A 25,171-nucleotide genomic window follows, 5' to 3' on the forward strand; every position below is an offset into this window, starting at 1 on the left:
AGGACATGGACCTGTTGGAGCAGGTCCAGAGGAGGGCCACGAAAATCATCAGAGGGCTGGAGCACCTTGCCTATGAAGACAAGCTGAGTTGGGGTTGTTCAGCCTGGAGAAGAGAAGGCTCTGGGGGGACCTTATAGCAGCCTTCTAGCACCTAAAGGGGTGCACATCAGGGAGTGTAGCAATTAGGACAAGGGGCAACAATTTTAAACTGAAAGAGGGTATATTTAGATTAGATATTAGGAAGAAATTCTATACTCTGAGGGTGGTGAGGCACTGAAACAGGTTGCACAGGGAAGCTGTGGATGCCCCATTCCTGTAAGTGTTCAAGACCAGGCTGGATGGGGCTTTGAGCAACCCAGTCTAGTGGGAGATGTCCCTGCCCATGGCAGGGGGGGTTGGAACCAGATGATCTTTTAAGGTCTCTCCCAAACCAAACCATTCTATGATAATGTTTTCTTGTTTTATTGCTACAATCTCAGTTTGGCCTTTCTGCCAAGCTTTTCTCTGATTTATGCTACATTGCTTTTTTTTTTTTTATTTTATGGATGAGAACAGACATCATTCTGAGGGTGACATTAATTTGAGTTAGTGCAATTTTGAATTGTTTTACTATGTATGCCTAAATATTTCAGGCTGCATTTAGAGCTGGTGATATTTTTTCCTTCATGGTCTATAAGATCTCATTGGGTCCCGTTCCCAGCTGGGTAAAGAGGACAGTTCCACAGACAGCTCTTTCTTGATAGGCCAACCTTATGCTGTAAAAAAAGGAGCCAGGTTCTTGTTCACCTGCTGAGAAAAATTCTGTGCCCACAAGTTCATCTTGGAAGGGTTGTCTTTTGGGATGGTGGACATTTTCTGGTAGTCAGAGAAGAGCTGGGTGAAGGGGTTCCAACCAAACCCTTCCTGCAACTGAAGGAAAGAATACAGTGTAAAAACAAGGAACTTCTCATTTCACTGCCGTTATTCCTGTGTTACAAGCAGTAGAAAATTCCATAGGTTCCTGCAGTGTCTTTTAGAATAAATGTAAAGTTAGATGAAGGCATCCAACTTTCAGGCTTCAGAGCATAATTTACAGCACTAGAGTACAGAAGAATAACAGGAGGTTATTTACTCCTCATAGTCCCCAATTGATACGGAAACTTCTGGTGCTGAGACTAACTATGGACTAGGCAGTATGCTTTTGTGAGAAGGTTGGAGAGTCATGAGGAGGCTGACTGGAAGGTGGGACGTGAAGTGGTCTGGTCTTGTGCCAGGTCAAAGGCAGTAAGCCAACTTATACTGGAGGAGGCTCCACACCATTAGGTTATGTCTGAACTGCAGAATGCATCCCAGACAATTCACAACCCCTTGTCACAATGTCCACAGTGTTCCTACTTGTCTGTTCCCTCCCCTGCCACCAGTTTTCTATGGGAAGAAAACACAGGTACTTGTAGGAGCGAACTGTGGGACATCCTGGACAACTTGGGGAACCAGTGCTTTGGAGCATGCTGCAAGTACTACTTTTTCCTAGTCTAGACAGAACCTGGGAGGTCTCTGACTTTACTCCAAAGCAAGCAGTAAGGATGTGGAGACAAAACAGTACAGACAGGAATTTTGTTGTTCCATTCAATCTGTAAATGCATTGGGCCAATGAACTAGTTTTCTAATTGTTTTATACTCTTTTTTTGCAGGATCTGTGTTACAGGCTTAGTGACAACTCTGGGGCGGTAAATGGGTAACCAGGCTGAACTCTGAGAGATGGTATACTCCATCAGGCAATGGCAAGACCGTCCTGCCACAAAAATGTAAGAACCATACAGGAGCTGGACCTAAAAAGGCCTGAAGACCAATGCTCAAGCCTTCCTGGATTGAAGGAATGTGAAAAGCATCTAAATGGCACAGCCAAATGTGGGGCTCAAAGGAACACAGAAACCTTTCCATAGAAAAAAAAAAAAAAATAGCTGTAATACAGACAGAATTGTAATTGTTCTTTCATGTCACATTTATCTCAGCAGTCCTGTCAGTAGCCAGATAGGAGATCCCAGCCCATAGGGTGTGGGTGAGGCAGTGCGGCAGAGGCCAGCACTGAGTGGCCTTACACTACTAGTAAGGTAGTGTGGGGAAAATTTTAATTTCCCCTTTTGAAACTGTTCCACTCTGTATATTTTGATATTCGTTGCACCAGAGAAAACAGAGGTTGACTTTTCAGCTTGATGATTCAGGCAGTCCTCTGGGATGTGGAAAATTCAGGATCAATACTCCTCCAGTAAATATTTTGTTGTTCATATAAGATGTGAGAGCTCCTAGAGAAGGGGGCTGAGGGCAACACAACAGGCAGTAGCTTAAGCCATCATAATGGATATTCACCATAAAGTTCCCAGGTAAAATGTTGAGTGCTCTCTCCATTAGACTACTAGTTGCTACAGGGAAGACAGGGAAAGGGGGAAGGGAAAAATCTCTCTCACATCCTTCCGAAAAGAACGCACTTTAATTTAGGACAGGGTTCATGATTTAGAGTCTCACCCACAGTGAGGGATCCAGCTACACGTGCAAGAGGATAAGCTGAACCCGTCTCCTTGCACTTGATGGACTACACTGGCTCTACTCAGAGCATCGGCTGATATGAAAACCCTGCTCTTTGCTATGTAAAGAGAAGCCTAGTCATGTAACTCACCAGGATACTACTAGAGCCTGGCTCTTCTAGACACTTTACAATGCCAAGAGGTTTATTTTACCAACTAGCCCAATGTCCCACAGAAAATGTGCAGCAGATTAAAAAGCTGTGCCTAAATTTGATCATCCCTTTCCCATGCTGTATAACAAGAAGCAGTTCCTGTTTCTCTCCTAGGCAAAAAGATTAGTATATTGAACTAAGCTCTGTCCTGAGTGGCTAAGCCCAAGTCTAGCAAAGGAAGGTTTGCAGGAAAAATCAGCAATAAACACTCTCTGTATAGAAAGAGTGCTTTCTGGACCCAAGATGAACCCAGATTATAAGCAAACAAGGCATGACAGCTCCAGTCATCAGGCTGCAGAGGCATCCTTCTGAACACAGGCTTCACTGACTACTAAGAATACACCCACTTTTCCCAGTTACCTGCAGGTATGTCTCCAGAGCAGTTCACATCTCCCAGTCCTTTAGTGCCTTTCTTCAGATACTCTCTTATCCTTGCCTCCGGACACTGTGACCTAAGTGCCTGATGTGCCTGATGCCTGGGAATCCCCAGCACGTTCTCATGACATAAACAGACCAGAGGTTGCAGGTGGCCTCTGTGGCATGAGGGGGAAACTCCCATGCTTTCTGCTGTTGATTGTGTCCCAGCTCATGGACAGGACCCCAAAGACCAGTAGTTTGCATGTGCTTCATGTCTAACATCTCCTTCACTGAATCCAGGTGGCCCATGCTGGGGTAGCCAGCATGCATCCAGCCTGCAGGAAAGACAGGTACCAACACGAAAGTGCTCACTCCAGTGCCTCTTTAGACATAAATGACTGTATTTTTCATTTCTCTAGTGCTTTTCCTCCATCTCACAATGTATTGCCATAAATGACAATTTTGTGAGATAAGGAAACAGTACAAGTTTCACCCTAACAAATAGTCAAATAAGCAATGTAAAGGTAGTACTGAACTATCAGTTAAGCACCGTTTTGACTGACTTCCCTTGGAAGTGGTGGAATCACCATCCCTGGAAGTATTTAAAAGACAGGTAGACATGCTGCTGAGGGACATGGTTTAATGGTGGTTTTGGCAGCGTTAGGGTAATGGTTGGACTCTAAGATCTTATAGATCCCTTCCAACCTAGACAATTCTATGATTCTATGATCCTATAAGCATACACTCATGGTTGGACTGAGGTTGAGACTTTAGGATGAGGGAAAAAGCCTGACCATTGTCCAGGATACACCTGAACTCTCACAAACTGAGCAGAGATAATGCCACCAAATCATGCAATAATGTGATTCAGCACCCTGGCAGAGCTTGAGTCTTCCTATGTTAAGAGTGTGGATACTGCAGGTCTATACTCCACTAGTCATCAGTGTGGATGAGACACATGGAAGTCACAGGTTGTCATGCTTAAGTGCTGCAAAGCTTGCCAGGCTTAAGCCTGTTCTAAACCTCAAAAGATAGCTATACTATAAACAACGTCCCAGCATCATGCTAGGCAAGAATCTTGCACTGCAAGGGATTTTGCTCATGTCTCCTTGGTGTCTTCGTCCCTGATTTGTCCTTCTCAAGATTCCCAAAATTTCATAGAAGAGTCACATCTCCAAACTCAAACACCTACTGTAGGAGGGGATAAGCAGCCCTTTACACTCACTATGTAGAGAGACTACACAGCCGTCTTTGATCACTAAGCTTGCAGACAACCCAAGTTGGAGAACATGAACGGCAACGCCCTTCCTGCAGGAACTATTTAAGATCTTGAGGTCCCTCTTTTTTAATAAGAGGGATGCATGCATTTAGCAGCCACTGGCACCCAAGAAGTTCAAGTCCAGAAATGTGAGTGAAACTGTTTAGTCCGCCCAAAACTGAAGGGATATTTGTGTCTGCAGATCATAACCTTTTCAACTGGCATTTGCTCAGGATAGCAGAACTTAGCACTCCCAAGATGTGCAACAAATTCTTTCCATGTGGCTTAGCAAAGGGTTAGGACATCAGGGTTCATGCCAAGTCCTTGTCTCATTGTGGGATGATGAATTTAGCCAGTCTATTTTGAAAAACAAATGAACAAAACTTGTATTGCAAAGTTTCATGTTTACCATCTAATTTGACTCTAGATCAAATGCACTCAGTTCTCAACTTGAAAAGCTGGGGTGGGGGAGCATCAGCTGCAAAACTATAAACTCATGGGCTTTGACAGTGATACTGATTCTGCTTCTGCCATCATCTCAGGCACACGTCTTCTCAGGCTAAGCCTTACCCACAGTAACCCATGTGCAGCCCCTCTCCAGCAGGTAGGCACACACAGGTTTAAAAACTGTCACTGAATGCGTGAGAACAGCCCTGTGGTTGAGGCAGGGAAAAACAGCAATCAGGTCACCATCTGCCAGCTGTACTGACTCTACAGTGCGTTCAGGAGGGAGAATGAGTAACTACATGTGAGTCAAAGCCACTGCAGTCAGTAGCTCTGCATCTTAACATGCCCAGGCAGCAGAACAGCTAAGTTTTGCCAGAAGGGAGGCATCTGAAAGGGTCAATACATTTTTTTTTAAGCCCCACCTTACCATGTTTCCATCCTGACAGAATAGCTCACAATTATGCAAGGGTCGCAGTCATTTGACACCTTACGTATGTTCCCAGTCTGGTTTTAGCAAAATAGCCTTGAAGGAACAGACGTTGCTGCTAGAGGCCACTTTGCCTCTTAACCCCTTGAGAAGGCCATATGACAGTGTACCTACTGAATGAGATCTGGACATCTGTTAAAATCCTCTCTGGCCTTGGGAATTTTGTTGGTATGGATGCCAATTTGCTTATTGCCGCCATGATCTGATTCCAGAAGGTCAGCAGTGGCTCTGAGTTCTCCATGTGGTGGATGCTGTCAGATGGCACTGTCAGGATGAGATTGTCAACAGCAAGTTCTGCCCAGGGAGCAGAGTAGTGCCTGATACAGGTCTTCCACTGGCTTTCACAGGTCTCCCCTACATCAACAACATAGAAAATAAGTTAAACACAGCTCTGACTTTTAAGCATGCTCCTAGAGGTCAAGATGGAGAAATAGACCACAGTCAAGAAATTGTCTTGGAAAACAGTATGTGTTAGTTGTGAGACTAGGGGTGGTGGCTGTTAACTACTTAATCCCCATCCTGTGCTTGGGAAGTCTCCTCAGGCTCTTTAATGGATGGGAGACAGAAAGAGAGGACTGGCATATACCAGAGCAGTAACATAGCAAGAACAGATCCCTGTTTCCCATCCGAGAACAAGAAGCACCAGGTTTCTCCAGCGTCCCTTGATGATCTCATTTCTTCTTCTCCATCAGATATTTGCAATTTATATAACAACCCTGGTTTTGCTTAGTTTGACAGAAGAGCAAGAAGAAATTGTATACAGGAAGAGAAACTGATGGAAAACATGGGAAATTCAGCAGAGGGATTTACTGTAGGGACTGGAGATTCCCATACAGGGACACAGTAAAGCAGGCAGAGTGCAATGCAAGCTTTGTTGTGGCAGAGGTCAGCCAGTCTCCCTCCAACACAACAGTTTCCATCAGAAATGACAACTCCAACCTCAAGAAATGTCAGTTTGGACAAATTCTGCCTATTTTGTGACAGCTCCCTTATCTACCTCCTGCCATGTAGCAGGCACAAAGTGACTAAGTGACATACCCAGAATCCCAGAAGACAACAAAGCAGGGAAACTAAATCTGGGTATTCCTAAACCCAGGGATTTCTAAGACATTCCTTTCAGTCACAGAGATAGCAGCACTAAGGAAAAAGGCACCAAGGTAAACAAACCTACCAAGCCTGAAGAAAGGAGCTCTGACTGCCCTTCTACTGTGATGGGCACTTTCCCCAGGATGCTTCTCGGTGGTACTATGATGTAAGTGAGGCCACCCCAGAGGCAGGAAATAGACTGTTTCTGGCAGGCAATATCACAGGTACGTATTACTACTGGGGCTCGCTTCAGCTCTGTGGTGTGACAAAGGTCATCCATGTGACACCCAATCTGTGCCTGGCAAACAGAAGGGTAGGAACAGCTGGTCAAAGGTCTCTGAGTGTGACCTGGAAGACCGACCTCGCAGACTGACCACAACACTCAGAGTCATCTGTTGCAGCACTGCCTTTCCAGGACATGCACACGGAATCACGGAATTGTCAGAGTTGGAAGGGACCTCTAGAGATCATCTAGCCCAACTCCCCTGCTAAAGCAGGATTGCCCAGAGCACATCACTCAGGACTGCATCCAGGCGGGTCTCGAAAATCTCCAGAGAAGGGGACTCCATGACCTTCCTGGGCAGCCTGTTCCAGGGCTCTGGCACCCAGCCTAGGCTTTCAGCCTGTAATGACCAGAAGCAGCAAATACAATGAAAAAAGCTGGTGAAGTTCAGTGCTATCCCTGTCTCAAGTAGTGTTACAGCAATACTCCCATTATTACTGGATCAACTACATCCTTCACCAGCAGTTCAAGGTACTGCAGGACTTCTTTCACTGCACTGTGCTTGCATTGATCATTCCTTCACCATTCACCAGCATCAGTCACATCCTGTGACATATGAGTAGGAGAGATGTGATTACTGCTGGCTTCTTTAATTGTGTCTCTTCCTTGGTCCTATTACCAGTAAAACAGACAGCATGTGGCTACAGGATCAGACAGAAACACCTGAGTTAACTTTGCATTTCAGCTGCAGGGAGCTCACTGCAAAAATATCCAAGCGGGTAAGCATTTATCTGCTTCATACTTTGCAGCGAACAGAATCCCAAGTAACTAGTTTATATCTGATCTGAATATATCTACATGAGCAATAGTGACAGCACTGTGAAAGTACCTTATGAGAGATCTAGAGAGACAGAACTAAGTTGGGTGCATAGAGGGGCTCAAGTACTTATTTTGGGCATGAAATTCACCTTGATCAGTTCTCTTTGCACGTTAACAAAACAAATACAGCTGCCTTCAGGCAGCAGTCACACTCAGTTATCTTCCCAGCACACAGAAATAAGAGGAATGCAACAGAAGAGTGTGGGAAACGTGAAAAATTATGACAATGCATTGAAAGTGCCACAGGGTGGCAGCAGTAAGAGAGGACTGAAAAGGCAGCAAAACCTTCTTGCAAGCTATTTTTGAGTGCTCACCTGACAAATACATCCGTGTAAGCAGAAGCCAAACTAGAGAGAGTTTACCTTTAGACCAGCACTGACCACCAGGCAAGGGAATGTTATAACTGCTGTGTGCCCTTCAGGGAGGTAGAGTCCCATACTCCTCCAGGCTGTCTTACCTAAAGGTGGGAGAACACAGTCCTCAACAGTCAGGCATTTCAGCCTGACTTTGTGGATTCTGGAGATTTTAAGCTGCAATAGAAGCATACTCCCATCTTTTTCTTTTTCGTTGCTCTACAGTCACAGAACTGTCTCAGGTTTTACCCAACTTGTCAGAAATACAGTTTTAAAGCAATAGGGTAGCAGCATGAAGAAGATCATCACGCCATTAGCAAGCAAGCCCATCCAAGTTTGAACTTCTGGAAATGCCAAGTTTAAATGTGTTTACTAGTATCTTTTAAAAATAAGAAAAAAAAGAAACCAAAACCCCAACACCTCCCCCTCTCCCCTCTCCTCAGATCCTCTTACCCTAAAGGCCTCATAAGAGGTGCACACCATGGTGGTATTAAACACTGTTGAAGCCATAATGGTCCTAAAACATTTCCTAAATAACTGACTGACAGTTACATCACATTTTTCCTTACTGACTGGCCCAGCACAAGCTGGGGCCTGCACGAATTCTCATTTCTAGCTGACTGAAGTTATAAGAAAGCCTAAAAGGACTGTCCTATACTAGGTGTAACTGTAAGATGGGTACCCCACCATACCACTACAATTCAGCATGTTTCTAGACAGTCTTCCCATGGAAATGCAAGTCTCCTCTGCCTAGTACTCTGAGGTGACTCTGTTAGGTGGTTCTTCTCCCCCAGGTGCCTGTGCATGAACAGCAAGGAAGCAAGACTTTCACAGGGTGTTTCAGAGAACTGAAATCAGGGTTGACCACAAAAGGAGCCTGTCTGCCACTACCGAGGCCAGCCTCCTCACAAGCCCACAGTGAAATTGTACATCTGTCCTCATGTTCAGACATACCCAGACACGTGCACGCTGAGGATGGGTGCCCCATTGATCCCAGCAACAGGATGCCTCAAGAGGAAGGGACATATACTCACCTGGGTTTGTGCCATCAATTTCCACAGTGGTAGGGAGGGCACAGACCCCAGCAGCAGATTTCTGCACCAGGGCTGCACTGTCTGTCATGGTGAGGGACAGCTCGGTTGCCATGCAGAGAAGGACTGCCTCTTTGGTGTCGCTCTTGACAGGGCAGTGCCTGCTGCCGTGTGGGATCCCACTTCTCTGAAGCACTTTGGTCAGGATACAGTGGACCAAGGCATAAGCAGGGCAGTCATAGAATCATAGAATCATCCAGGTTGGAAGAGACCCTTGGGATCATCGAGTCCAACCATCTACCCTACTCTACAAAGTTCTTCCCTATATCATATCCCCCAACACCACATCTAAACGTCTCTTAAACACATCCAGGGATGGTGACTCAACCCCCTCCCTGGGCAGCCTGTTCCAATGCCCGACCACTCTTTCTGTGAAAAATTCTTTCCTAATGTTCAGTCTAAACCTACCCTGCTGGAGCTTGAAGCCATTCCCTCTTGTTCTGTCATTAATTACCTGTGTGAAGAGACCAGCACCAACCTCTCTACAGTGTCCTTTCAAGTAGTTGTAGAGAGTGATGAGGTCTCCCCTCAGCCTCCTCTTCCTCATACTAAACAGTCCCAGCTCCTTCAACCGCTCTTCATATGATTTGTTTTCCAGGCCCTTCACCAGCTTCGTTGCCCTCCTCTGCACTCGCTCCAGCACCTCGATATCTCTCTTGGATTGAGGTGCCCAAAACTGGACACAATACTCCAGGTGTGGCCTCACCGGTGCCGAGTACAGGGGCACAATCACCTCCCTACTCTGCTGGTCACGCTATTTCTAATACAAGCCAGGATGCCGTTGGCTTTCTTGGCACCTGGGCACACTGCCGGCTCATATTCAGCCGCTTGTCCATTAGAACCCCCAGGTCTCTTTCTTCCAGGCAGCTTTCCAGCCACACTTCCCCAAGCCTGTAGCAATGCACGGGGTTGTTGCGGCCCAAGTGCAGAACCTGGCACTTGCCCTTGTTGAAACTCATGCCATTGATTTTGGCCCAATGATCCAATCTATCTAGGTCTCTCTGTAGAGCTTCCCTATCCTCCTGGGAATCAACACTCCTGCTTAACTTGGTGTCATCTGCGAACTTGCTGATGATACACCCTATGTCCTTGTCCTTGTCATCCCAGTCGTAGGCTGGGATGTGCAGAAAGGCAGTCCAGTCTTGTGCTAGCCTTTGCAGCCAGTCCTTCGAGGCGGCCTGGAGCTCCTCATGCTTGTGTACATGCCTGTTGAAGAGAGCGAGCGCCTTGTGGAAGTAGTAGTGCTCCCCAGGCCCCAGGGCCGGGTGTTTGGCTGCCCAGACGCTCTGCCCCAGGATGCTCAACCCAAAGCAGTTGAGGATTTTGTTGCCAGGATATTTTGCCACAGCAGCTTTGCTACAGTTCTGGGAAACCCAGTACCAGGTCTGGCCTCCAACCTGTAGGCCACCTCCCTCTGCCACGAAGGTCTGAACCCTCTCCACCTCTCTGTTGCTGTAAGAAGAGCAGCAGTACAGGTTGATGTCAGCTGTGACACCTGTGACTGCACCTCTTCCTGAGAAAGGAGGCTATACAGTTTCTTCAGGCTGGCATCCACACCCACCAGCCCCTTTCTCCCAGCATCCAGCCAGCGGACAGCGTTGTGCATGAACCTGGCCGGCTTTGGAGAGAACAGCTGGCTCTCGTGGGTTGCCACCACAACATGGCCTCTGCCACAGCGTGCTGCAGCTAAGAGGCAGCGGTGCGAGCTGCCCAGGCAGAGCGGGAAGGAGCGTACAACATGCACCAGCAAGATGGAGGGTACGCCCCGTCACCACATCCAGCTGCGACACACCGCGCAGGAGACACCCAGTATCAAGGCCGAGGGGGGCCTGGTGCCTGCAAAACCAAAAGAGGTCCAAAGCTAGTCCTCATCCCAGAATCCTTTCCACAAAAGGCCACCTTGTCCATTCCCTGCCTCTTCTTTCTCCTTCATCCTAGTAAATCATGTTGCCAGTTCTTCCAGTTAAAAAAAATAAATCCATCAATACCTATTTTTTCCCCCTTTAAAGCCTCAGGTTTTGCAGCCAAGTAAATGTGTAAGAATCTCAGAACTCATTTTAAAAAAGGGAGAAGAAGAGGTCAAAAGAAAGTTTCTAGACCTCTGACTTTGAAGAGCAGCTGGAAAATCTAAATGCATTGCAGAAACTCAAGAATCATATGGGAATTGGCACATCCCCTCTGACAGAAACTTTCTCCGTTTACCCCACCCTAGTCATTATCAACTAGGCAAGCCCAAAAGATTTCTCTGTGTCTTCTCCCAGCCTCTGCCACTGTTGAAGAAGAAAAGAACAGCTAGGCCAGATGGACAGGCAGACACACAGCTAGACAAATAATGAGTTCCTAGACGATGAATCAGGGCATTAACACATTACCAATTACAGAATCACAGAATAATATGGGTTTGGAAGGGACCTCTGGAGATCATCTAGTCCGATCCCCCTGCCAAAGCAGGTCCACCTGTGCCGCCATACAGTGAGAACTGGAGAGGCTGGAGAGTTGGGCAGAGAGGAACCTGATGAAATTCAACAAGGGCAAATGTAGGGTGCTGCACCTGGGGAGGAACAACCAACCCCTTGCACCAGTACAGGTTGGGGGCTGACCTGCTGGAGAGCAGATCTGAGGAGAAAGACCTGGGAGTCCTGGTGGACAGTAGGATGATCATGAGCCAACAATGTGCCCTTGCGGCCAAGAAGGCCAATGGCATCCTGGGGTACATCAGGAAGAGTGTGACCAGCAGGTCGAGGGAGGTCATCCTCCCCCCTCTACTCTGCCCTGGTGAGTCCCCATCTGGAGTACTGTGTCCGGTTCTGGGCTCCCCAGTTCAAGAAGAACAGGCAACTGCTGGAGAGGGTACAGCAGAGGGCTACAAAGATGATTAGGTGCCTGGAGCCTCTCTCTTATGAGGAAAGGCTGAGAGATTTGAGTCTTTTTTAGACTGAGGAAGGATCTGATAAATACTTAAAGGGTGGGTGTCAAGAGGATGGCGCACAGGACCAGAGGAAATGGTCTTAAGTTGCAGCAGGGGAGTATTATATTAGATTAGGAAGAATTACTTTACTGAGAGAGTGGACAGGCACTGGAACAGCCTGCCCAGGGAGGTGGTGGAGTCACCATCCCTGGAGGTATTTAAGAAACGTGTAGACATGACACTTCAGGGCATGCTCTAGTCCCCGAGATTGTTGGTTTGTGTCTATTTGTTTGTATCTGTTTGGTTTGGGGTTTCTTTTTTTGTGATTGGACTCAATGATCTCAAAGGTCCCTTCCAACCATGAAGATTCTGTGATTCTGTGATTTTTTCAGTGGTGCCCAGTGACAGGACAAGAGGAAATGGGCATAAACTTGAATATAAGAAGTTCCACCTAAACATGAGGAGGAACTTCTTTACTTTGAGGGTGGCAGAGCCCTGGAACAGGCTGCCCAGAGAGGTGGTGGAGTCTCCTTCTCTGGAGACATTCAAAACCCACCTGGACACGTTCCTGTGCAACCTGCTCTGGGTGGACCTGCTTTGGCAGGGGGGTTGGACTAGCTGATCTCCGGAAGTCCCTTCCAACCCCATGTGATTCTGTGATTCTGAATATCGACCAGCTCTCTTGAGCCCCCCTACCTTCCAGAGCCCTATCCCATGGGATTTCTCCAAGCAGTTTCTTGGAGAGGTCGAAGTTAGCCCTCCTGAAATCCAAGGTTTCAGTCCTACTTGTTGTTTTGCACGTACTGCCCACGATCCTGAACTCTATCTTTTCATGGTCACTGCAACCAAGTTTGCCCCCAACGTTCATGTCCTCCACCAGTCCCTCTTTGTTTGTCAGCACTAGATCCAGTAGTGCTTCGCTCTTCGTTGGCTCCTCCACCAGCTGAGTTAAGAAGTTATCATCAACACACTGGAGGAACCTCCTGGAATGTAGACGCCTGGCAGTGTAGCATTCCCAGCAGATATCAGGGTGATTGAAGTCCCCCACGAGAACCAAGGCCTGCGATTGTGAGGCTACTTTAAGCTGACTGTAAAAGGCCTCATCAACTTCCCCATCCTGATCAGGTGGCCTGTAATAAAGACCCACAACACTATCTCTCATATTGGCCTGCCCCTTAATCCTCACCCACAAGCTCTCAACTCTCTCTTATTCTGACCCCAAGGAGGGCTTTGGGGACATCTCCTCACACTCTATCCATTCCTTAACATAGAGAGCAACACCTCCACTCCTCCTTCCTCACCTGTCCCTTCTGAACAGCTTGTAGCCCTCAATAGCCACACTCCAGTTGTAGGATTCATCCCACCAGGTTTCAGTGATGGCCACTATATCATAGCTTTCCAGCAGCACGGTAGCTTCCAACTCCTCCTGTTTGTTGCCCATGCTGTGTGCATTTGTGTAGAGGCACTTCAGCTGGGCTGTCGGCTGTGCTGCCTTCTTAAGGGAACTGTTGGTCTCCACAATATAAAGAGATTATACTGTGCAAGGCCCTCTTATCTCTGCTATTTCCATATAACTCCTGTATGTCACTGTGGAGAAACACATGTTGAATTATTCTCATTTGCTTTGTTTACACTTTCTCCTAAGCAAAACACGGTTTTCTCCCAACACCTGGAAATAATCTGTTGTTACGTGGCCATTGCAGCCAACTCAATAAGAGTAAATGATGCTGCCATTCTGCATGCCCATAGGACAGGAATTAAATCTGCAGCTCTCCTTTGGTTATGACTTTACTGAGACCCTTTATCGCACAGAGTATATGCCCATGCATATAGCACAGCACCTGCCTTAAAGCGCAGTCTGATCCTCTGCGGGTTAAGCAAAGACCAGCGGGAAGGCCCAGATGCACAAAGCTGTTGTGTTGTATGGAAATTAGGTATCCACATTTCTCTGGGGCTCTGGATCCAAAGGAAACCACCACAAAAGCACCCTAAACAAGGTGTAATTCACAAAGTTACCATTTAAAGTCTTGTTAATTGCTATGTAAATTCTCTCTGCTGGGTTCTCCACCACTCTCTCTCTTCCATGCACTGCACATGAGGCAGTGGGAACATTCCCGTGCACTGCAGGTGGGAACAAGAATCAATCAGCAAATTTTAATTTAGTAACTTAATTTGTTAGCTGTGTCCAAGCATTTCGCTGAATTCAAGAATTCAACAGCTTTCTACTCCCTTTTTTGGGAAACAAATTTGGCATCCAGAGACTATCAAATCCAATTATTTTGTCTGAAAATAACAGAAATTTAGTATTACATATGCACAAGGAAAAGGCTACTAAGGAAAGACTTGCAGGGAATTTTATTGTAATTGTTGCAGCTTGCACTGCAGCGAAATGAAGCTGCCACACAGAGGAAGCGCAGCAGCACTCATGTTCCTTGGAGAACCTGCTCTGCCTTGTGTAACTCAGCAGAAAGCGGGGTGAGGTATGCCTGGCACACCTGCTGGCAAGGGGAGGTGGAGGAAGACAGCAGAGCAATGCCCAGGACACTGCTGCCTGCCTGGTCTGCTGTGCAATACGAGTCATAGCAGCCCTGAGCTTTACATCTACGGCTCCAGTACCCAAGGGACCAGGCTGGAATCCCAAATGAACTGGGAGCACCAAGATTTCCTGTCCACAGCCCATGTCAGAAGCTGAGAAGGGAGGTGGCACACCAGCCCCAGCCCCTGGGTTTCACCTGAAGGTGAATTTCTGCAAGTAACAGGTTAAACAGGTTTAGCAGCTGCCAGCCAGAGCCTGGCCCAGAGGGCTGACCTGCTGCTCCATCTCCAACCTAGTTTTGAACTGTAGGAAAGTTGCCCTGATCATACACATCTGGGGAAAAGGAAAGGAATTACTCCTGTTGCCTCTGTGTTGCTGTGTCTGCACACTCGATCAGACAGACTGCTCTAAAAGATGGCTCCCCTTGTTTCCTTCCCCTTGAATGAATTCCCCGGGCATGGTCCAACTTCCCTGGAAGCAGTCAAAGACACCATTCTTTCCAGCTGCAAACAGCAGGAAGGTCCCCCTTAAATTAGAAGACAACAGTTGCATCCCATCCTGGCTATTAAAGAGCCAGCATTCGGCATCACCCTCATCTCTCACCTCAAGAATCTTCTATAAACACCTCACCTGCATAACCTGATCAGTTGTTTAAACAGAGAGCAGTTCAGATACTCACGGGACAATTAAGGGAATCTTGGAAATATTCTTGGCAACTTTGAAGATGCCTTTCTCTACCGCATTTCCTGTGACGTACACGCCAGCCACGCTCGTTACCTGGTTGCCAGGAAATTCAAACAGAACCTTCTCCTTGCCATGTTGATTAGCCCAGTGCCAGGCCTGGCCACCAATGAGCAGCCTTCCACCCCCCTTTACAAAGCCTCCAAGTCTTTTGCCTGCGTGCTGTCATAGGCATCCATCAGTACACCCCCAGGGAGGGACTGAGCTCTGCCCCAGCCTGTACTTTGGTGCCAGCCCTGATCAGCAGCTGGGAGAGGGAATCCAAACGAGGATGGACCCCAACCAGGGCCTCAGGGGAAGGCCTGAGCCACTCCACAGCATTTCTGAGGAAATGGGAAAACTTGGGAGTCCTTCAAGATTCCCTCACGGGAAACAGCCACCATCTGGCCCTTCCCATACTGTGAAACAGCAATCAGAACCTGCTTCTTAGAGCTCACAAGCATGGGGTAGGCATCCTCTCCAACAAGTAACAGCTCACAAGGAAAAAAATTGCCAGTGAAGTCCCATGGCCCTACACCATCCACTAACAGGTCATAGGTGGCAGAGGGTTTCATCTTCAGGTCACTTATCTGGTGGAGAGAAGACCAACATTCATTACATTGGTTCAGCAATAAAGCTGTAACAATTCTGCAGGGTCACTTCTGGGTTGTCTAGTAGGAACTCCAAGCAAATGGGAAACTCACTGGAAGCAGCTCTGTGGACACAACTTTTTCAGTCATTTGGGATTATGTGTTTTTTTTGCTTGCTTGGCTTTCTTATCACGCCATTTACCATTTAAACAGATGTGACAAATATATGAAGATGATGGAGGAAAAGAAAGTGACTGTTCCAACAAATTCTGATATGCCTTATGGAAGAGGACAGGGAAATAAAGGTGCTCACTTTCCCATTAATAGTTTATTTGGAGAGGGAGAGTGACAGAGGCTCCAGGAAGTCTACTAGGAACTTGCCTGGTAGAGGTGGTTTACATGGAAATAGCCAGAAAATGAAAAGACCTTATCAACACAACACATGGCATAATTCAAACATGCAGTTCATATTTTTCTTCCTAATCAGATATATACAGAACTACACAACAGTTGCTGCAAGATGATATTCCAAAGCTGTACTTTTCTACCTCCATTTAGGCACTATAAGCCCTTGCTTACTACTAAGAGGTGCTGTGAGTAGGAGGAGAGTCAGCATAAATGATGAGGACAACCATCTCCCCTGAAATAACTGTCATTTTAAGTCACATACTACCTAGGAGAGCAGGTCTGGGCGCAGGAGATCCATGCCCTAGTTCCCCAGCCCAAACTGCCGTGTGATCTCAAGGAAACAATTTCCCTTTTCTGTAGCTTTGTTTCACCAGTTTTCCCATCTATGAAGTAAGGAAAGTGGTACTGACCTCAATTGCCAAGCCCTCTGAGGTCTATGGGTGACATGTGCTCTATTTAGGCTCCCCCAGCTTGAAAGTTTGGCAAAATTATCTTCTGCTGAGCTGGGGCTACTGTGACTGTGCAAACAGGAAGGCTTTGAGGTAGAGAGTATGACCCAGTCCCACCCAGTTCCTGTCATTCAGGATTCATGAGGCTGACTTGGAGAACGCCTACGTCAAGGGAAGGAGCTGCTCTGGGCTGGGCCTGGCCCTTTCCCTGGCAGCATCCCATGCCAACACTGGAGCAGCGTTCTCTGGTCTTCACATGCATTTCATATTTGTCTACCCTGAGAGCAAATCCTTGGCATGCAAACACAGGAAAACTGAGAAATCCTGGAGAAGCAGCATTCTTGATTTGTATTTATTTGTCACAAGCCCCAGGGTGCTCAGAAACTGCAACAGGATCAAGAATGACAGTATCGTTCTCATTGCTTATCCTCTGGACATGCTTGGAAGCTCCTATTTTTGACCTGAACTCTTGTGAGACTCCACTGTTTTTACATGAGACTTCTGAGTTGAAGTTGCTGATTAATGTAGGGTAAAAACTACATTGCCCAGTAATTTAGCGCTTGTTTGCTGACTTAGTCTGAATCCCAGCTTTGTTCCTCTGGGTTTGAATAAGCCCTACATTTAAAGGCAAATACGAGACCTAAGTGGTTTGCCAGGAATCATGCAACAAAGTAGTAACATGGCTTGGGAAAATGCTGAATTTTTTTTCTGGTGGCTTCTGTGGATTTGATACTAACGTACCTATGTACGTACCTATGTACGTACCTATGTACTGATACACTGACCATGGTGTAGGGGAGAAGAAAATCAGGTGGATAGTTTCAGCAACTTGTATTCTACCTGAGGCCTACCCTACAGGACTAGGCTTGAAGCAAATTCAGTAAAAAAACCACCCTTACTTCTTTCCCCCACCCTTCTTATCATAGGATTTGGAAGCAAACATCCTAGACTCTGGTTCCATAAAAACATGGGTGCTTCCTGGCACTTATCCAGAAAAAGGAGTGGCTGTCTCAGAAAGGATTTTAACTCTCTTAACTGAATGGAGTCCTTAGAGGTCCCTGTAAAGCCTGTGAGGATCTCCATGAGTAAAAAGTATGGGATTGTGCAATATCTGAGACAGGACAAAAGTGGATCACCTGTTAAGAACACAGGCAGCTTAAGTGAGTGACTGAGACACAATTCCTAGGGATTTGGCTGCTCTTCCTAAATAGGGAGGACCCTTAGGGTTCCCACTCTTTCCTCTTTTTCAGATTTACAGTCTAGATGTCTGCACAGTAACCAAGGACCAAGTATGCCGTGAAGTCTGTAGGCAGTAAAGAGTCACTAGGCTCCTGCTTCTTAACATGTTTAACAACAAATTGGCAAGGAGGGGAATGCTGACGTTTGGCATTTCCTAAAGAGACAAAAGTACTTACATTCATTCTGTCTGTTCAGTGTCAACAACGTTTTAAAGTGAAAGAGGCTAGATTAGATCAGATATAAGGAATGAATTTTTTTTTATTATGAGGGTAGTAAGACACTGGAATGGATTAGCCAGAGAAGCTGTGGATGCCCCATCAGAGGAAGTGTTCAAAGTCAGGCTGGACAGGGCTTTGAGTAACCTGACCTAAAGATGTCCCAGCAGGGCAGGAGGGTTGGACTACGTCCCTTCCAACCCAAACCATTCTGATTCCATGATTCTGATTCAGGTGCTGTGTAGCACAAATGCAAATTTAACATATATAAAAACTGCAAGTGTATTTCAAAGTGTACTATGGCATATTCTTATAAAGAAAGCCAGTGTCTACACTGCAAGAACAAGTGGGTTCTAAAGCTGTCTTAAGCATACAAGTGAGAGCCTGGTCTGATGTTAGGGCAGTAATGTGCTCAGGCTCTGCCCTGTTGGAGGATCAGGAGCTCAGTGTGTGCTCACGTATGAACAGCATCCAGGGTAACTGTGAGGCTGGACCGCTTGAGAATGGGCTCAAATTTGTGTTAACCTGAAGATGGAGACAATGACTCACTCTCAGAACTGAGTACCTCAGGTGTGTTCTGCATGCTTCTCCACCCTTCTCAACACCCGTGAAAGCATAAGCACCATGAAGCCACCAGTGGGGCAGGCTAAAGCAGAAACTCATGAAATTTAAAGATCAAGCAATGTGCAAGAAGGGTGGTGAGATGCAGCAATAAATTCAGGTGCAATGGATCGCACACAAAAAGAATACAACACTTAAACTTGGACAACAACATTTCTTAAAGAAATGCTCAAAACTATGGTAAAAGAAGGCACCTAGTGGAGATCATAGGGTCATAGAATATTTAGAGTTGGAAGGGACCCATAAGAATCACCGAGTCCAACGCCCTGCTCCTTGCAGAACTACCTAAAACTAAACCATGTGACTAAGAGCGTTGTCCAGACGCTCCTTGCACTGCTGCCAGGACCACTTCCCTGGGGAGCCTGTCACAGCCACCGATCACCCTCTCAATGAAGAACCTTTTCCTAATGTCCAAGGTGAGCTTCTTGTGATACAACTGGAGAAGCGGGATGGAGAAGTGGGAGGCAGGCAAGCAGGAAAGCTTACATGGGAAAGACAAAGTTGGAAAAAAATACATCATAAAAAACCTTTCTAATGTTACATAATGGAAGTCAAAGAAACAAAGCTAAATACATCAAAGGGAAACAGAGCCAGAAAAGAAGATTATGTTGTAAAATTAATGGCAACACTAAAATAAAAGCAAGATCCACCAAGAGCAACATCACAAAAAGCACCAATAGTGCATACCTTCCAAAGGTGGCTGTTGATGAAAACCAGAACGGGGAAAAGATGTAATCCATATACAGAATTAGATTATCAAAGCCACCTTAGGTCAAAAAGCAATTACCAAAAAGAAGTTACTGTATTCAAAGATATTATTTTTTTTACAATTGCAGTGTTAAGAGTTATTAGAAAACAGAGTGAAAACTGATAAAAACTAAAAAAACAAAACATTTTTAGTAAAAGTGCGGTGGAATCAATCAGGCAATTACCATCTGTAATTACTGTTATTGGCATTATTATCATACAGCGCTTCACAGCAGTAGATCACAAAACAATATAATTTCCAAGCCTAGTAAAATCCTACTTCCTGTATTTTAAGGAAAAAAAAACAGGAATTGCCCATCCTTTCTGGTAGTGTTAACATGCACACATTATGGTATACTCACTGGCTAGCTGGATGCAAAGAGATAGAAAACCTTAATATCCATTCAGCAATCTTAATTGCTTTTAAAGGTAAGGCAAGGAAAGAAAAAAATGAAAGCAGCTCATTTAAAAGCAGTTTAAAATAATTTTGCATTTGGAAAGGTAATTAACATCTTAATTAAAATGAATTTTACTAACTTATGAACTGAAAGCAGGCTGATGGGCTATGGTCAGTATAGGGATACACTGAATCAGAAGAGATGTCTACAAAAAAGTGTTGTTCAGTCTTTTTAAAAATCTCTATCTGTGATCTAAAAAGGACAGCACGTATCACATAAATGAAATTACTAAATAATACAAAGTAATGTGCAGAAGACAGGAGAAGAAATCATAACCTTACTAGAAAATAATTTTTAGAAACCAAAAACTTGCCTAAATGGAAGTCCTAGGGCCTGTAGTTTTAGAGAAGTGTTGACATCTGTTGGTGAACAAGGAGAAGAGCAGCTCAGAAATCTCCAAGAACTGCAGCTCCAAGCCCTTCTCCAGTCCTGAGCTGGAGGGGTTGAGTCTCATTCGCGTGCCTGCTATATAACAGCTCTGATAATTTCCCTTTAAATGTTGCTAGGTTTTAAAGTCGGGGATGAGTGTAACACCACTGTTCTAATTTGAAAAGGAACAGAGAAGAGGCCTAATGCTCTTTGCACGTGGGCCATGCCAATCTGCTATAGTATGCAGTAATGCGGTAAAGGACAAGGAAAAACAACTTTATCTCTTTCTAAAGAAAGAGATCTCTATTTCTCCTCTATCTAAAAGGACAGCACAGGACTTCTTTTGCTATATGCTGCTGGGGAGCAGGGGAAAGCAGAGATACTGGGACGGATCAGTGAAGCTGAGAACGAACAGGCAGGGTGTAACTCAGGTGGGCAGGCAGCAGCTGACATCCTTAATGGCCTATCACAGAAGTGTCACACAAACTGTTTCTTAGACTGATGAAGGTTTATGCCCTGCTGTGGACTTCAAGGGTAGCACTACTTATTGCAACAAAACAAAAATGTGCAATTCACATAAACTGAACATTATTTCGTCCTTATCACGCACCATTATGTTTTATAAAGCACCAAGCATTACAAGCTATCCCTGATCTCTTGTATCATATTCTTTTCCAACTCAGTGTGTGACACACCAACAGAGGAGCATCCGGGGTTTCTTCCAGATTCTGAGTCTAACCAAGCAATCACTCAGGAGAAATGTATGCCAAGTAAAAAAAAGTAACAAGTTTACTTAGTTCTTCGTTACCGTAGACAGATAGATATTTACAGTTGACCAATGTCGTAGGGCCTTATTTCAAATAACGTGGCTGCACAAAATATTGCTCTCACCCATGTCCTATGAGCTATCCCCCCGGTATTAGTTTCCCTCTAAATGCCCTCACCACATTGGAGCTGTGCTGGGTCAAATCATGTCTTCCCTGGCAGCTGGCACTGGGGGCCTCCCTGCCAATGGCTGGGCTGTCAGTCCACCTGCCAGCTGGCAGTGAGTCCGAGTCAACACGGAGTGTGTGGCTTCTGGCTTTATTCCTTTCTTACGCCCCGTGCTCAGTGCTTTCAAGCCAATTAAGTGTGCACCCAGTGCTCGTGATAAGCTTGGGTTCAGTTCCATGTTCCAATCACAAATGAATATTCAGGGTTGTTCCCTTTTTGGTTCTTCTGTTTGCTGTTACCTTGTATTGTCATCTTTGAGCTTGTACAGACCTGCATTCCTCACTTCTTACCCCCATTCGTGTGAGTCTGTGGTGCCTGGTTGATCCAAAACTGGGGAAGGGAACCTCCAGGCCACAGCTTGTCACAGCAGGGCTTTGGTCAACCTACACACTGCAGTGATTTGAGCCATGACATATCCATGAAGTCGACCCTTTGATAGCACCCCAAAGCTCCTTCCTTCCTGATGGGCTAGGCCACCCCGAGTCCTGCCCCTGCCTGTCCAGCACCTGACAATAAAGCTACAGCTGGGCTGTGATGCCTACACCATCTTTTATGTCCGAACCTTGTTATCTCTAGCAAGTCTTTACATAAACCTATCCATAAATCTAGCATGTTGCAGACTTTAGACAGGCTTCATGTCCTGGGAGGCTGTTTCAGACTCTTGCTGCAATTAGTTGCTTTTCAGGACATTTTACCACCCAGGTTATTCTCTGTTATTTTAGGCAATCATCTCACTTGTCTTTTGCTCTACCTGAAAGCTATTGCCAAAATTTTCATTTTCACCTCTCCTAAGTGTACCCATCAAGTTCTCAAATCTTTCCTTTGTATCCTCCCCACCTTGCTTAGTTACTGTCTCCAGTTTCAAAATTGCCTACGCCGTGTATCTTCAGAAAACAGGCCTGACATGACATTAAGGCTGCTTTCCAATGCATAAGTCATAAACATGACTTAAAAGAGGCTTAAAATGAGGCTTAAGAGAGACTCTTCTGACCTGCCTTCCACCCATACATACCCTAGAGAAAGCATTATGGCATTGACATCACCTAAAATGCTCACTGCCTTTTTTCTACTGTCTCTGCCCCCTCTTCCATAAAGCGCTCCACATACAGTCCCCTTTCAACTGTTGTCTGTTGCACCCTAAAGAAGGCCCTTAAACAATACCTAAGGAGTCTTTCAAAAGTTACTAAAGGGCATAGCCTGCAGTGCTGGGTTTAAATTACATATGACTTTGCACTGCTATGCTGAAAACAGGGAAAGGGCTGAAGATACATGAGATCTGTAACACCAGTAAGAGATCTCCACTAAAGATCTCCTTTCCTTTTTACTATTTATCACTTTCCTCAACTTGGTTCTAGCATGTTTGGCAGTTGTAGCTAATTTGGCACCATTTCTACATACTGCAACTTTTAAATGCTGGATTTTGAAGTATACAACATACAGCTGAAAAAGTACTGGTCCTAAACAGAAGGTTCATTGCCAAACATAAGGCAATGACTAGCAAAAACTTATTTTAAACCAACATATAGTTGGCTTATTATTAGAAAACCTAGGTGAAAAGAAAGGTCAAACCTGATGAACCGGGAGTACAGAGAACTTGTGGAGAATGTGACTGACTGGAGAATGTAAATTCAGTACCATATAGACTCCTTGCTTGGGGCAGGTGAAGATGTAGCTCGTATGTTTTTGCTGTGCCTCCCCCAACAAGACGTGCTGGACCGGAGCCAGGTTAGATGCTTCTCACTGTGTTCCTCAGTGCCAGTGTATCGGGGTCTATGCACAGAACCAGTTTTGAACCTCTTACAGATTTAATCCGCAACCAAGTAACTCATCCATGTTAAATTGCAAACCGACAGCAGCTACAAGCTTCCCGACCAAATGCACCCAGAAACCACAATTGTTTCTTTCCCTCTCCACCATTCCCCTACTTAGTCAGTTTGGAAGTGCACTACAGTTTATGTTTGCCAGGGGCTGAAAAGCCTGCTCTTTTTCAGGGGAAACCTGTAGATTTTGCAGTTTACTCCCACCTGCTTAATTAACTACAGGATCTTTCTTTAGGCTCTTCTGCTACTTGCTGCTCCTTTCCTTTGGCATTGGCAGAGCCATTCTAAGGCTGCTGGAGTCGTGCACCGTTCACAGGCACATCTTTACACCGGCACAGAACAACTCCAGGCTGCATTGCCAAGTCAGGACAGATGCAACACGCGTACTCGCAGAGCAACCTCACACGCTGCTGCCAAACCTTTTGCAGCCTTTCCAGGGATCCTTTCTGAAGGTAGATGTCTGCATTGCAGTGGCCCACGCCCTGCGATGGCCGTGTGGCTTGGAAAAACAACTCCGGAAGCGCCGAACACCAGCCCGTGCGCCTCTTTTACCTTCAGTGACCGGTCTCGTTACCGAAGGCTCAAACGCCGGGCGGAAGATGCAAAGCAGGAGGCGCACAAGCAGCAGGCGTGCCCCCTCCCCCGCCGCCGCTTGGCGGAGTATGCGCGATCCGGCGGCAGCTGCGCAGCCCGGGCTCCCTTTTGGAGCCGCGGGCGCGGAAGAGTGCCTGCCCCGGGCGGGCGGGAGCGGCGGCGGGGCAACAGCTCGCCCACCCGGGGCCCGTCGGGAGAGCGGGAGGAGGGAGAGGAAAGGGAAGTTCGGGAAGGGCCGGGGGGGCGCTGCCCGAGGTGGGGGAGCGGGTCCCCCGCTGCTCGGGGCGGGGAGGCAGCGTTAACGGCTTGCGGCGGAAGGTTGAACGCTTTTAACGCTTTTGCTGCAGTGATTTATGCCCGAAATGACTGACAAGGTCCTGGTCTGATATTACATCCTTGGCAGTTGAAAATGATTTTGCCAAAAGTAGCGTGCAGCCCATGAGGTTTGTACGGGTGCCAAATAAACCCAGAACCTGGTGTGCAAAAAATCCCGTAGCCAGAGGTCGATGTTCACAAAGGAGACGGAGGAGACCTGCAAAGACTTTACTGGAATAAAGGGGGAGGCCACTGGGGCATCCCCCTGTGGGGTCTCTCGATTCTCCAGAGGATGCATTTTCCCCTAGTTCCCCGGCCTCATGTAACCCTCTTCCTTTCCCCACTGGCTGAGGTACTTGGAAGGAACAGACTTCTCGATCTGCCTATTACATAGAAGTTTAACTTTTGCAGTTTTCTAATTGTCTAACTTTTGCATTTTCAGTTATCTCCTGCAGTTTCAATTCTCTCTCCTATTTCCTTCATTTATCTTACTCTTGCAATTTAAATTAACTTCCCCGTTTGAGGAGATACTCGTATCCCTAATTTATCACCTGTTTGTGGAGACACTCTTATCCGTATTTTATCACCTGTTTGTGAAGACACCCCTATCTTATCACTGGTCTGCTAATTCCTCTATGCTTGCACAAATGCTCTTCCTGTTCAGAGGGGGGCATCTCTTTCTGTTGATGCATCCCCAAATATTCCAGCAGCAGCCGGAGGCGCAAAGCAGCGATGCTCACCCTAATGGATTCTGATGCTGAAGCCACGGAATTTACATTCTATGCCCTGCGCTGTCTCCACCTGTCCTGGGCCGGGGTAACAAGGCATTTACAGGAACGTGGTTTCTCAGGGGATCCCTAGCCCAGCGAGACAAGGGATGCCCCAGCTCCCCGGGCTCGCTGCTGGGCTTGTTTCTACCACCTTCCCTGTAATCGGCCCCAAGCGCGTGGTGGGAGAGAAACAAACCAGCCCCAGCGCCTGCAAAGGCCCGCTGGCACCGAGCGGGCAGGGGCTGTTTGAGGGGCCGGGCCGGGACCCCCGCTGCACCCCCTGCGAGAGAGGGGCGCGCTTTCCCCCTCCGCCCAGCGCTGTGAAAGCGCAACCCTCCTCCTTGTGGTGAATAAACTCCTCTTCCTCTCCCGCCCTCGCTGGCGATGGCCTCTCCGCCCCCAGGGGCGACGCGCACTTTCTCCCCGGCCCCTGGCGTGGGCGGGCGCTTTGCGGCAGCCCGGCTGCCTCTAGAAACTTCTCGGTCCCTCCCTCTTCCCCTCCTCTTCCTCCTCCCCGCCGACCGG

The 25,171-nt window shown here is 46.7% G+C and overlaps 1 pseudogene; it reads right to left on the bottom strand.

Moving 5' to 3' along the window:
- Nucleotides 1-663: 663 nt before the first annotated feature.
- LOC141468045 (TRPM8 channel-associated factor 2-like) lies at nt 664-15,670 on the bottom strand (annotated as a pseudogene).
- Nucleotides 15,671-25,171: the final 9,501 nt, after the last annotated feature.

This window comes from Numenius arquata, chromosome 1 (assembly GCF_964106895.1).
Source record: "Numenius arquata chromosome 1, bNumArq3.hap1.1, whole genome shotgun sequence".
Lineage (NCBI taxonomy): Eukaryota > Metazoa > Chordata > Aves > Charadriiformes > Scolopacidae > Numenius > Numenius arquata.